We start from the raw sequence: 14,615 nt of genomic DNA, 5'->3' as shown, positions 1-14,615 counted from the left end.
ATCCAAAACATGCACCCCTGGTCTTGTTAAACCCAACAAATGGGAGTTCAGGATGTATCCAATAACCTTTTGTAGAATCCCAAGTCTACAAAGTATCTTTAATGGTCAACACCTCAGTGCCATATGGAGGACTCCCAAGAATCAACAAGTTGATTACAAACTGAGAAACATGTACATTTTTGACAAAGACACTCAACCAGCAGAATTATTTCAAAAAAGCACGACGGCATTTCATTTTTCATGGAACCATCAAGGAACTTTTCCAAGTGAATATGAAACAAACCATTGAATTGGTCAGACTGTCCATAACCAATGAGTTCAAATGTAAGAAGTCACTTTATTCCAGTAAGTCAACTCGAGAAGTCCAAAGGGTAAAACCCATTTAAATTTTGACCAATAGAAAAAGAGTCAAAGGAAAATGGTACATATCCTTTTTTTATTAAGCATTAATAAAAACAAAATGATGCAATTACACACAGTTACAATAAGATTTTGAAAAATGAATCAATACAAACTTTGCATTACTTTAAGAAACATCTTTTCAGAATGCACACAGAAGCACAGATTTCTCCAATCATTACTTCTCAAAACAAACGTCCATGCAATGTAGCAAGTAGTCAATATCAAAACCAAAGACACTGCATTTCCCAACAATAAAACCCTTTCCAAAGCAGAGAAAGGAGGCTGCCATCTTGATCACATACCAATGGTCTCCACTTCAACTTCTTCACTTTGAGGTCTTAATAAAATTAAAGAAAAAAAAAAGGAAAAAAAGTTGTAAACCCCAATGATATGTCAAAACTGGCAGTCAAGTTTTGCATAAATACCCAAACAATTTCCAAAAAAACACCATTATTTTTTAAAATCCCATAGCAGGGTCATGTTGATAGTCTTGTGGAACATCAAGTTAAATTTGAAACTATGCTTTGACTGCTACAACAAAGAAGTCACCTTAAGTCTCTAGCCAGAGTTATACAGCAGAAAAGTATTGTCAAATGTTCAACGTAAAGACCAAATGTACTAAGTTTTGCATTTCCCTGTAGTTGGTGTGCCATGTGTAACAGTTATTATGGACAGATAAAAGTCAGAAGTGAATTACAACAGAATAATTTAAACTCCTGAAGTGCATCTTCATTAAAATCATAAGAAAACTAACAAAAAAACTAATATTGTGCAGCATCTGATGAGCCAAATACTAAAATCAATACAAAATATTTAAACAAAGACAACCAACTTTAAATCCATGAATTAATATATAAGCACAATCTGGGCTACATGTGTCTGTAACTCAGATGGTGTTACGTCTTGAAATATGTATTTACCTAATCTGAAATGTAGCATTTTTATAATGTTTTTTTTTTTGGGGGTGTAGTTGAACATTTGACATTTTCCAAAAACATCAAAAGAGAAAAATACCAAGCGATAAACCTGTACACACAGTGTGAATCTGAATTAAAAACACCACAAATGTCTGTCATTGGTTTTTAAGTGACTCCGAAGTCATTTGATTACTGCTAGCCAATAGCCATGCACAAGAATGAAGACCAATCCGAATGAAGCTAGACACAGGCATGTAATTTACACAAAACATTTAGCATCTAGACAGTTTTCTTTTATTTTTTGCTGAAGATGTGTTGTTTTTCTTTCAACCAACAAATGCCACAAACATACGTATATAATGTATTCTTTTAAAAATATCATTTAGATACGTTTCAAACTAATTTCACTAAATCATCATCAAACAAGCAAAAACAATTATTCCACACTCACAATAGTTTGTTATACTGGGTATGGAATGATAAAATGTACAGATCGGACAAAAAGGAGACAGGTACTAATGTAAATTAGTTACCATGTGTCTAAAGACTAAATGTGTAAGACATGACCTAACAATTGAGATTTTTCTGACTGATGGAAGGTTAGAAAAAAAATGCACCATAATGGTTTTTATGCAATGTTTTACAGGAAAACTGCATTTACAGCGTTTAAATCTTGTTAAATTGAGTTAAACTAGAACAACTGCATGTGCTCACTGCAGTACTGAATTGAATGATCCATATGAACATCTGATGTAGTGCTATTCAGTTTGCTGTTGGACTACACTAAGAAAGATTTAATTCCTGCACTGGATCCTCAATGTTGGTAGATTAAGCACTTCCACTAGCAAACAGGTCCTCACTGTTCAAAAAGAGGCTAAGATTCGTATGTTCTTCAAAAAAAAAACAAAAAATAAAAAAACAACAAACCTCCAATCACTGTATAATTTTAATCTCTGGAGACACACAAACTACCTTAAAATTATAGGAATGGACCATCTCCAAAATTTGCAATATTAAGCTTTATCTATGAGGTATGTCAGTGCTGTATACGATTTTAATCAATACTGTTATGCTTCATAACTATGAAAAATTTTAGCAGACCTTTTAAAAATTATTTTTCTACAATTAAGTATCAATCTCAAAGTATAAGAGCTTGGTAGTATGCAATAAAAGTATAAATCCATTAAAATTGTAATTCTGGTATGACTTCAAAAACCTCAAGATATTTTTCCTAAGAAAGAGTCTGACTAACAAAAACTCATGTTAAGGGTGGCTCAGTGGATAGCAGTATAGCCATGCCCTTAGGTGCAGGATAGCAGTATAGCCATGCCCTTAGGTGCAGGATAGCAGTATAGCCATGCCCTTAGGTGCAGGATAGCAGTATAGCCATGCCCTTAGGTGCAGGATAGCAGTATAGCCATGCCCTTAGGTGCAGGATAGCAGTATAGCCATGCCCTTAGGTGCAGGATAGCAGTATAGCCATGCCCTTAGGTGCAGGATAGCAGTATAGCTATGCCCTTAGGTGCAGGATAGCAGTATAGCCATACCCTTAGGTGCAGGATAGCAGTATAGCCATACCCTTAGGTGCAGGATAGCAGTATAGCCATGCCCTTAGGTGCAGGATCAAATCCAGCCTCCACTCTGGTGCATGTTCAGTTTACATGTCCTCTCCATACTGCGTGGGGTTCCTCCCACAGTACAAAGTCATAGACTGAGGCTAAAAGGAGTCTCTAAATTGCCCATAGTGTATGTGCCCTGTGCTAGACCAGCCAGCCACGTGCCTTATGCTCCCTGGAACAGGCTCCAGGCCCCCCCATAACCCTGGCCAGGAGAAGCGGTTAGAAGAATGATTCACCAAAAAAAAAAAAAAAAAGATTTGCTTTACATCCATGAACAAAGCAACTGACTTCATCCCTTCAAAGAACTCCCATAACTCGTAGAGCACTGGGCTAAATGGAAAAAAGGAACAACTGCTGAAAATCATAACAGCTGCCGGCAGATCCTGCTACACGTTCAAGCAGAGCAAGTTAGACAAAACAATCCCCACTGATGTCTGAAATGATACGGCCGTTGGCAGCAGCATAATCGTATTCGCAAGGAAGATGAAAGGAAGACTAGTGCAAGGTGTTCTTGCAAAAAAGTTGTTTTCCAACTCAAGACAGCTCAAGGTTAAGAACACCCAAGTACATAAGCAGGAACAGGTCTGGGTGCACACATCTTTGAATATTTCAAATGATAAAAGGCTGGGTGGACAATCTCACACTTGACTTTTTCTTCCAAGAACAGAATAGGCACTCAACTCCACTGTTGAGGTCTTAAAAACAAGCTGTGTTTGCAAGATCACAAAAAGTTTGGAAGCCATTAAGAACTGCTGAAGTTCATTCAGTGGTCACAAATGACGACTATAATTGCTGTACTGTCAAAAGTGAAACAACTCGACATCAGTAATGTGCCAGGTACTTAAAAGAAAATGGAAGCTTTGAAGAAGAGAAAGATGATGGAATAAAGCAGGCACCTTCCATTTTAGATCATCTGAAAGAATGCCTATGAGAAATGTTCCAAAGCTCACAGGATTGAACAGGTAGAATAAGAATGGAAATGAAGTCCAGCTCTACCCTCAAGATTGCCTTGAAATCAAAGAGTGGCCAGGGAATTTTAACATAGTTCATTATTAAAATTAGGCTAATTTAGGGGCAAGATGTCACAGATGAAGAGTTAAACAGTTGTCTCAGTGGATAATTCAAGGTAATCAAAAGATGGAGTCCAACATCTGACAGAGAAGGAGAATATCCAGGAGCCCCGATACGGAACTGTTGATGTAATGCCACCACTAGGTGTAAAGTTGACTTCTGTGTAATCTCTGGCCTTTCAAAGAGACTTAATAATAAACTTAGAATGTAATATTTATCACATGTTGATCGCCAGCATTATCAGTTAGTAAGATTCTGCCAAGTACTTGGTCTTGTTTATCATACAAACTGCCATTTCAAGACATTTCAGGAATCATGCACTTGTTAGCTGAAATCCAGAGTTTCTTAAAGCGTTTATGATTCATCCAAAATTTCAGCTTCATATCCTTATATTGTTTGGATATTACATCATAATCTATCTAGGTCTGTAAATTGATTTACGCCAATAGTCTGATTGATAAAAGTCTCATTTATTCACATAGTAGACCAAGTAAAAATCCAAGTATAATGATGCAAGAAAACATAGTATAATTCAAGAGTTCAGACATCCAGAGGATGCACATATGGTTAAAATATAATCATCAACACCATCAACACGTAAGTCTTAAGGGAAAATTATAAAATGTCAATTACTATTTGAAAATGAATTACTTATTAGATAACTATAAATTATGCTATTGATGTCTAAATATGCTAACATTATTAAAATGTTAAAATTCTTTAAATATACTGAGTAATATAATCAGCATTAATTTTAGAATTTCATTCTTCCTGTAATCATTTCAATCACAGGAGCTTTACTTCTTAAGAGACATTGGTCTTTCAAATTACATAACCAGAAAAGTTTGGAAGGGTGTGGTTCTCAAGGACTACGCATTCCTGGTGTAACTCTCAGCTATGCCCTTGGCAGACAAAGACTGGGTTGTGTTGTTGAACATAAGCATCCATATTTAACAAAAGGGGCTTATTACATTTGTTGAGGTGCTGATATGCAGATGGATTTCAAGTACAGGAGAAAAAGTTCTCTAATATATGTATAATCTAGGGCCACACAATATAACGTTTCAGCAACGTCATCGCAATGTGCACATGCGCAACAATCACATTGCATTTGTCAGCCCTGCTTTGTGTCTGCTGGCACAACTCGCAGCATCACCACCAAATTATTTGATACACCATTGTAAGTTAAGTTCCATTTGGCTAGTTTGCTTCAGGTGAATTTATATCCTTTTTAGTTGTATAAATACAACAATATTACTCTTGGAAATGTTTAATAACTGGGCGTTCCATGATTCGTGTCCATTCTCAATCAGAGTTGTAGCTGTTGCGAGCAGCCATTTTGAAGAAAGTTTTGCTACATTCATGAGAAGGTTATGGTCTGGTTTAAGAACAATACATTGTTCATCTCCAGTTTGTCACAACTACACAGTCAGTTTTATCTAGGCTATGCAGTAGCAAGCTAAATCTCATAAGCACATAATGCTGGGGTCATGACACATTTAACTGATTTTTCATTTCTGAAATATGAATTATTGCACTAATTATAAACAAGAAATGCAGCTTCCTGTTCAGGCTGTCTAGTGCCCCACGATTCATGGAATAGGCTCCAATCTCACTATGACCTTGCACTGAATACATGTTTAAGGAGAAACTGACAGATACTTTTTCATCTTTATTTGGAAATATACAGAACGTGTATTTCCAGCCGAAGTGGCTGAAGTGAAAAGTGAAAAACACAATGAGACCATTATCCCGACATGTGTTCTCCTAAATTAAGAATAGCACGAGTGATTTCACAAAAAAGTATGAGGCATCAATGATCAGTCCACATGGATGCAAGAAGAATGTGACGATTTTGGAAGAAGGGCAAATGTACAAGATTAAACCGTGTGAATGTGAAAGCAAATCAAATATATTTATTTCCTGAAGAAAAACGAAGCAACTGGTGTATTTCAACAGGGGAGGAAATGCAGTATTATCTCAGAAAGGAACCGAAACAAAAACAAGGCTCTGTAGATATGGCAGCAGAATGCACGCCACGTTCCGTGATCATGGAGGAAACATGGAGCTCCAAGAATATGACGGCATGGCTACTCTTGCGTTCATAGAGGGGTCAAATGTGACACTTCAATATGGTATTTAAAAAATGTGACATTTTGCAATGTGACAATTAGCTTTCAGCTCTGTATTGTACACCATGTTATTTTTAATCAACTATAAATAGCCAACTCGGAGTACAATGACAGACATTTGTGGTGTACCTTTCCTTTTACTTTATTATAAAAGTGGGAAGAGACTTACCTGACTCTCTCCACATTTCTACACAGTGACAGCACACGTTCAGTCCATCCATTTCTAAATCCTATATGGTGGGGGAGGGGGAAGAAAAACGACTACTTAAAATGTACAGAATAGAAATGTATCTCCTTACATGCAATATAGCTCTACATAAAATATAATGTGTCTCGGCTTCATGATGCGATCATGCTAATGGTTTATAATGAACAGTGTCATGGATCTAGAGGGCATCACAAGCAGCACAGGACACAAGACAAGGGTAGACCGTCTGTGGGATGCGAGCCCATCACCATTATATTATAATGTGCCATATAATGTGTGTCTTTTGGTTAACAACTGTATGCCAACAGTTTAAACAGTCACAATATGCTTTCAAAACTGTGTCTGTATAATCTGACAAATGCACAAATAGCTATGAAGCGACAAATCTTCCAGATGATTAATTGAGGTACATATCAATAACACACTCACTTGGACAACAGGAAACATATACATAAAAATTTTCCATCCCATGACATAGGGTATAGTGCTTGGGATTATTAATTATGAAAAAAATCTCAAGAATAAAGCTTATGAGTAATTTAATAAAATGTACACATCACATGTTAAATTTGAGTGGGGAAAACAAAACAAAACATCACTAGATGGGAGTTTATCAAGTTGGCTTCCTGTCCGAAACTGAGAGCCAGGATATGAAGTTGCATAATATCAGAATCTTCTAGGCACACCTCTGTCACAGTCACCCCCAGGTGAGAACAGGGTTGTTGTAAAGCTTGTGTAATTTTTTCTATTCCGTTTGTATATACTTTGGTTGAATTTAAGCATCCTGAACAACGTACTGAAAAGCATGCGTAATATAACATGAAAAAATCACCCATAGGGATAGAAGACCCTTTCCTTGGATTATTGAGATGAATCAGCTTCAGCTATTCAAGAGTATTGCACCACAATCTTAAAAAATACGACTGAGTAGTGTCTGTCACTAAAACTTATATCAAATTAAAGTCTGTTATAGTTAGACATGTATTAGTTTGACATCCAGTTTAAAACCAGCTATATTATTTTTACCAGTTGTATTAACGATGAAGCTGGCTAAAACAGCAAGCCATGCAGCTATTTATGATCTGAATAACATAAATTAAACTAAAGGCAATGAAGATGAAAGCAACCTCTGAAGAGAATGCTTAAAACTTCTATGTAATAGAATGAACTTCATTGCCTTTATGAATTTCTATGTAAGATTTACGTTATTTAATTGGGTAACAGAAACGGTGTCCTCCAATCACTATTAAGACTTGGGAGCCTTCTTTGCAGGCTAGTCTCTGGATATTAACGTTCATTATTGCTCACAAATTAGTCTGGAGAAAGTAGGAGCATTGAATTGTAATTTTGTGTAATCACAGTCATCAATGAAGGAAGATGCTCATTAATACTGAAGATACACAATACTCACAACAGAGTACTGGTGTCTCCCTCATTGTTCCCTCTTGGACTTCTCAACAGATGTACCTTCATCAGCTGGGGGGTGGGGAAGATATTTTTACAATGCGCAAAAGTGTTTTATATATTAAATATCTTGTACACAGCTGCTGAGCACATCCAACTGGTCATCATAATGCATTGAAAATCAAAAAACATGAATAATACATAGACTATAATGAACAGTGTCTCTGGCCAGGAAATAATACAAAAAATAATAATCCTGACACCTACAAAGAAACTTTTCTTACTTGTTTTCAATCAAAACCACATGCATCTTCTGGTTCATCCATCTTCAGTGGATATCATGCAGCCCTGAAACAAAATACATCATTTTGTTATGACATGTTGTACATTACAAAAATACACAACATAATTACAAGGACAGCAGATTCTCAGTGTCGAGGCATACTGAGATTCAATGAAATTCTATTTATGAAACATACTCCTCTTCAAAACCCTGCGCAATTTTAGTACACAATTATGACAAAGAATGTTTAAGGATTCCAATATCCAACAATGAATTATGCTTAAATACAAATGGACCAATGAGCACACTGAATTTTACAGTAGGCCTGAAACTGAACAAGTTAAAGTACACATTTCAGAATTTAAAATAAAAACGATGAGTGACTTTTCCACAGATTTTGATCACCATTTTTTTTTTCGTAAAACGTAACCACAATTTCCAAAGTTATAACGAATTCAAAATAGAACAGTTATTCCCACCACAACAAGGCATATATACTCAAAATCTATAAATAACAAAATTCACAATATGTTTCAATATTTATAGGAAGATAACCATTAAAGGGGGACTGAATAAAATAACTTATGGAAAAGATGTACAAAACATTTAAATTGACTGAATGGAAGGTGGTTGATATATTGAACTGAAAATTATTACCAGTCTCCTAACAATAAGGAAACAGAGCAACATCATTAAGGAAAGAAATAATATAGAACCTTAAAGTACTTGTGAAAACTTTCAAATATCACAATATAGGCATCTTTCTGTCTTTAAACTGGCATTTGCCAATAATAGCCTCCTATAATGACCTTGAAAAAAAATGTGGTGTGATCTTTTTTAGGAGGAATTTTATTAAATTCTACCAAATTTTGATAGTCCCAAATATGTGATAATGTGTAGACAGTGTTCATTCATGACCCTGCATTTCACTGTCAAGATTATAAACTGAAATTGTGGACTTTTAATTATTTTCTGTAAATCATGTTGTATTATATTCTAAACTGTACCACAAAGAGTTAAAAGCCAACACCCTATTTTATAAACTTCGAAAAACACTCTTTAAATATATTTATAACGTATGAGAAATACTATCATTTTCACATTTCCTATACAATATCTAAACCTAAGTAACATTTAAAATGAATACGTCGTTTTTCGTGTCTTTTGGTGAAATGACTAGACCATAAATTCAGTTAAATACTAAACAAATTTAAAATGTACAACCCATGACAAGGACTGCTGTATCTGGACACAATTGCCAAATAACTGCAATTTAAGCTTGGTTCAAACAGCTATACAAGTCGAAAATGCACGTTTTACTGACTGTATATTGCACAAATAAAGGCTGAAAAAGCTCAAAAACTCTTTCCCTCTAAAATGTGTATTGAAATCATCTTGTTGTTGTTCCAAATATACATATCACTTTCGTTTCACACCCTGCAACGTTTCTGGGTTTTAGGCTCTTAATTTAATGCAGTTTTCTGCTGTTTAATTCCTACAAGGACATTTGCACAGCCAAGGACAAAGCACATTAAAAATGCGTAGCAAGCTGTCTTACAAGTTCTCCCTTTTCTTTATAAACATATTCCCCCCCACGTTTATTCATCTTTAAGAGTGAAGAGAAAGCCTCTTTTTCCCCCCGTCTTCATCCCGCAGAAATTACCCGGCGTTGTTAGAAAGTCTGCCCTCAGTGCCGCTTTTTCCCTGCTGGCTACACACCGACCATGGCCATTTTTACTCGAGACTGTAAAAGCCTCTCTCTTTCCACCATATTGTCACATCTCCGCCAGGCGTCGAATTAAAATAAAAATAACAAATGCACCGATGTTCTTACGTTTCTTACCCTAACTTCCCAGGCACATTGTCCCCCTCCGTCATCCGTGCGGCGCAGAGACGGTTTCTCTGCCGATTTTTGCCCGTTTTCTCGTGCTTTTCGCGTCGGCTCGCCTCCTGCTTGCCCTGCCATCTTCTGCTCTGGGTGTGTGTGTGTGTGTGTGTAAGGCTGCCTAACGAGTCCGCCCTTCTCTCTTTCGCCCGCTCTCTCTCTCTCCCTCCCTCTCTCTCTTTCTTTCCTTCCTTCCTCTTTCTTTCTCCCTCCCTCCATCTGTCCTCCGTAACGCATACAGCCCGTCTCTCTCTTTTTTTTTCACGCGAGCGAGCACCGCTTCCTCCGCCGGACAGGCATGCTGGGAAGAAGAGAGCCGGCGCCCCTTCTGCACTGCCGCGCGGATTGGTGGAGGGCGCGAGCCGGGAGCCGCGCGGAGCCGTCGGCTCGCGACTTCTTCAGCCTGAAGTGCGTCTGCTTCCAGGGCTTAAACCGTGACACAACATGGCGAATGCAATGTAATGTTCATGACACATTTACAATGTATGATTATTTATTTTAATAGCTTTCCATTTAATACTAAGTATTATTTGACATGGGCATATTAATAATATTACATTTCTTCAAAAATATTACATTACTTAAAAACTATTCATGCTACTGAATAATAAATACATGACTTTAAAAACTTTCAGTTTGCATATACCAACGTAAATCAATAGAACGTACTAACAGTCTCCCAAGGGTAAACATTGCTTTTCTTAAGCAGATCTGGGCACATGCAGCAGGCTGAACAACCTGAACAAATAAATAGTGGTACTATATCATAATTAATCATTAAATTTATAAATGCTATTCAAAGACCTTGACCAGTAAGTTTATGTCTCAAACTCCTACAATGTTTTACTTAATTCAGTAGCACATTGCTCCAAGGGGTACCATTGGTTTACAAACTACAACAGTTGCTTTTATAACAGTCAATTTACATAGATGCACTAATTTTAAGAGAAACCCAAAATGTAATTCAGTAAATAATAACTCAGTCCTGCTCATGGCAGCCATTTTTTCGCGGAGTCCCTTCGCAGCAGCATTTTCCCCTATATGGATATGTGAAAGCAGGGTGGCTCCACCCCCATCATCGACCAATCAGCGCGACTCCTGCTGCTGTACTGTCATAGGCTCGCGAAGGAGCAGCCGCAGCCCAGCAACAACAAACATTTTAGGCACTGTATTAATAAGTACATAATTAACTAGTTTACTTACAGCCCCACTCAGCTGAGTCAAAAAACAAGCACGTTGCTTCTTTTATTAGGTTTTATATTATCGTATTTAATTAATTTGGTTATGGACTTTAATGCAAAGATCTTTTCAGTATTTTACGTTATTTCTGTCACTAATGGGTGACGTTTGTATGTGTGTGTATGGTATAAACGTATTGCTTGACGTAATATAAATGGAATGAAAACCTGATCTAATTCCACAGTCCTGTATGGTTTCATTCTTGTTGCGTAGGAGTGCTTTAAGATAATCCAGTCGGCTGAAACACTTGACTATTCAAAAACACAGAAGTTGCGCAGTACATTCATGTTTTTTTTTCTTCCGAACACTAAATAAAAATATTTTATTATTGTCTAAATACATATATATTTTCGTTATAGTGATCTTGTTTTATATAAAAAAATCTAACAGCAAAATTACTGCACTGTTATATCCACTATTAAGACATTTAGACGACAAAACAGTAGTTCATGTGGGTTTTGACACATGCACTGATCAGTTTGTACAACTGCATGCTACCATTCGCGTCGTCTAAAGCCTCACGCTTTTCATACTTGACATACCGACATTGGTAACCTAGCAACCGCAACCGGATCGGGCTTGATCGAGGTTCCTGCCGCGGCTCGCTTCACCTCTCGGCCATTATTGCCACGTAGGCAATGGAGTCCATGAAGCCTGCAAAGGCTGTATTTATTTTGCCACTGTAGCTGAATCTGATCTCATTATTTGTTACTCCAATTTATCATTAGATTTAATTGCACTATAGTGATATAGGCGTCAATAGTATTGGCTTTGCTACAGTATTCATTTTTTTAATGAAATATTTCATTGTAAATCATGAAGCATTTAATATTTGCAACAATAAATACTCCATGTTAAAGTACTAAAACAACTATTATCAGTAGATTAAAAATTGTACCTCATTTGAATGATGTGGTTTTGTGTTTGTTTATCTCGGTCGGGGTCTTTTCTTTACATTTTTTTTTTCATTCCCCCCCCACTTCCGTACCCTTTCTGGTGTTCTTGTTTGTGCGGTTTCTCCAGCAGACTCCTTCTGTCTCTCAGTCCTGTGCTTGTGCAGCCCTGCTGCCTGTTTCCTCCGCCAGTACATTTCGCTTTCCCAGAGAGCAAAGACAATTATGTTATTGTTTGTAGAATAACTAAATATTTTTTTAAGATTTAAAATTAGAAATGTATATAGTCAACATCAGATGAGATGCACAATTACTCTTTGTCGACAAGTGGAAGCGGGATATAAATAGCAGACAATTACTTAACCTAAATAAAGACATTTTTGATGGATTTACAGGCTACAGCCCCGCTTTATTCCCTCTTCAGCCTGGGGTAGGCGCCATACAGGAAGATGGATCTCTTAATTATGAGACAAATATATGAATACCTAAAGAATTTATCCTTCATGGGCAAAAAAAAAAAAATCATGGAAATTCCATAGACATGGAAAACGGTGGCTAAAGTAGATTATTTTTACAGAAATATTTACATTTAAATAATGTTTCAAGCAATATAATAATGGCCATCCATCCTTCAGTCCCTTATCCTGGGTCAGTATAGGACCCACCATGGACAGAATGCCCATGCATCTGCAGTAGGAATCAAAAACAGCCACACACTATCATCCATTTCGGCGCCATCTCACCTAATTATACGTCTTTGGACTGCAGAAGGACACTGAAATAGCCAGAGGATTTTTTCATGAAATGGGGAGACCCTTCCCTTAAACTTTTGTAATAATACATATCACATTTTAATTGTATAAGAACCTAGGCACCCATTTTTATTACCATTCAGATGCTACCTTCAGGCTGAAGTTACCACTATCCAGCTTTTTATAGAAACTTGACAAAACAGTCATTTATACAACAAGCATTTAGCTTCTTAAATAAACACCTGAACGGTAACATGGGGTCTTGATTGTTTTCTGACTGTACAGCGGGCCTGAGCAGTGACAAGTTTTTAAACATATATACTGAAGGCTTCTGCATGTGCAATACTGGTGACAAGTCTATTCTTTAGTCTACTTTTTCATGAGGTACAGTATTATATTACGCTATGACTGGTGTAATACGTACTGTGTTAAGGGTACTGGTGTAATACGTACTGTGTTTAACCTGATGGAATTGTCACGCCAGTGACGTCTGACGTGTTATTCACTGAAAAATCGTTTCCCTATAGGGACAATGAAGAATCTATGCTATCCCAATTACTTAGATTTTTTTTGCAGGTTAAACTAATTTGATATTTACTGGATATGATAAAGCTATAGCTATATTGCAGTGGTTGTTTTATACGTCACTTCATCAAACTAGCCTCCTGTCCAGGATGTTCCCTTGACTTATACCTTGTACTGTCTGAGTCCTGTTCTAGATAATGGATGGATGGAATAACTTTTATGGGACTGTTTTACTTATGATTTGAAAACAAAAATAAAAATAAAAATAATTCCTAAACACGTCGGGAAAATCCCACAAAAATCATTGCACAATTAAGCTTACTTATAAACGTTACGGAATTGGCGTGTTGGCGAACACAAAAGTAAGCTGCGCCATCTAGTGGTACCGTCATGGGATTTTATTGCGTTTGTTCCACCATTTTAATAGCGGCTTATCCGGATTTGTGACTGTCAGAATGCAGAGCGAACCGTAGCAGGTCACTAATGCATTGCAGTCAAAATATCACCTAGACCCGGATGGGAGAAAAGTGCAGTTCTAGGATGAAACCTCGGAAAAATATTGCCTCTGACGAGGTGGATTTGAGGCACTAAAAAAAATCTGTTCTGGAGATGGGAAGTGACCCTTCCCCTTACTGTGGCGGTGGCTGTCATTCCCATGCACGTGCCGGGGCTTTCAAATTTCTTAAACCAAGGATTGCCAAATGAAAATAAACCATTAATGTTGAACAGGAAACCAGGGGCTAAGTCAAGTTTATCTGTGGCTTGTTTTTTTTTTTTTTTTTTGTTTATTTTGAAGGAAGGGCATCTTAGCCCTGAGTGATCGGACATAATGACGGCCATGATATTGAGCATTTCTCTCTGTTTTGTTCTGAATTTGCTGTATTGCCCATAGTGTGTGAAGAACAAACGGGGTACCACACACACAATTCACTGCATGGAATACACAGCTTAAGAGTGTAGACTACTGGCTGGGGTGAAATTTTCAGTATGAGACAAGTCTGCACACACATGCACACGCATTTACATGTATGTAACAATTTATTTACTCTCTAAATAGTCTGTATGGTTTGCAAACTACCCCAATGCTTTGGATGTAGCTGATTTTAGGTTTTTAATGGAATAATATAGATTTTCTGTAAGATTTCTTGCCTGATCGTGAGAGTCTGAATGTGTGTCACACCAGTGTTGGTAACCCTGTAAGGAGATTAATCACATGTACATGCTTTACATTCTATTGCAGATTGTGGGATCATCCCATGTTATGCTAATTTTGTAATGAATGCAC

This window comes from Paramormyrops kingsleyae, chromosome 13 (genome assembly GCF_048594095.1).
Source record: "Paramormyrops kingsleyae isolate MSU_618 chromosome 13, PKINGS_0.4, whole genome shotgun sequence".
NCBI lineage: Eukaryota > Metazoa > Chordata > Actinopteri > Osteoglossiformes > Mormyridae > Paramormyrops > Paramormyrops kingsleyae.
The sequence above is the reverse complement of the archived record's forward strand: the minus strand, read 5'-3'. Positions refer to the sequence as shown.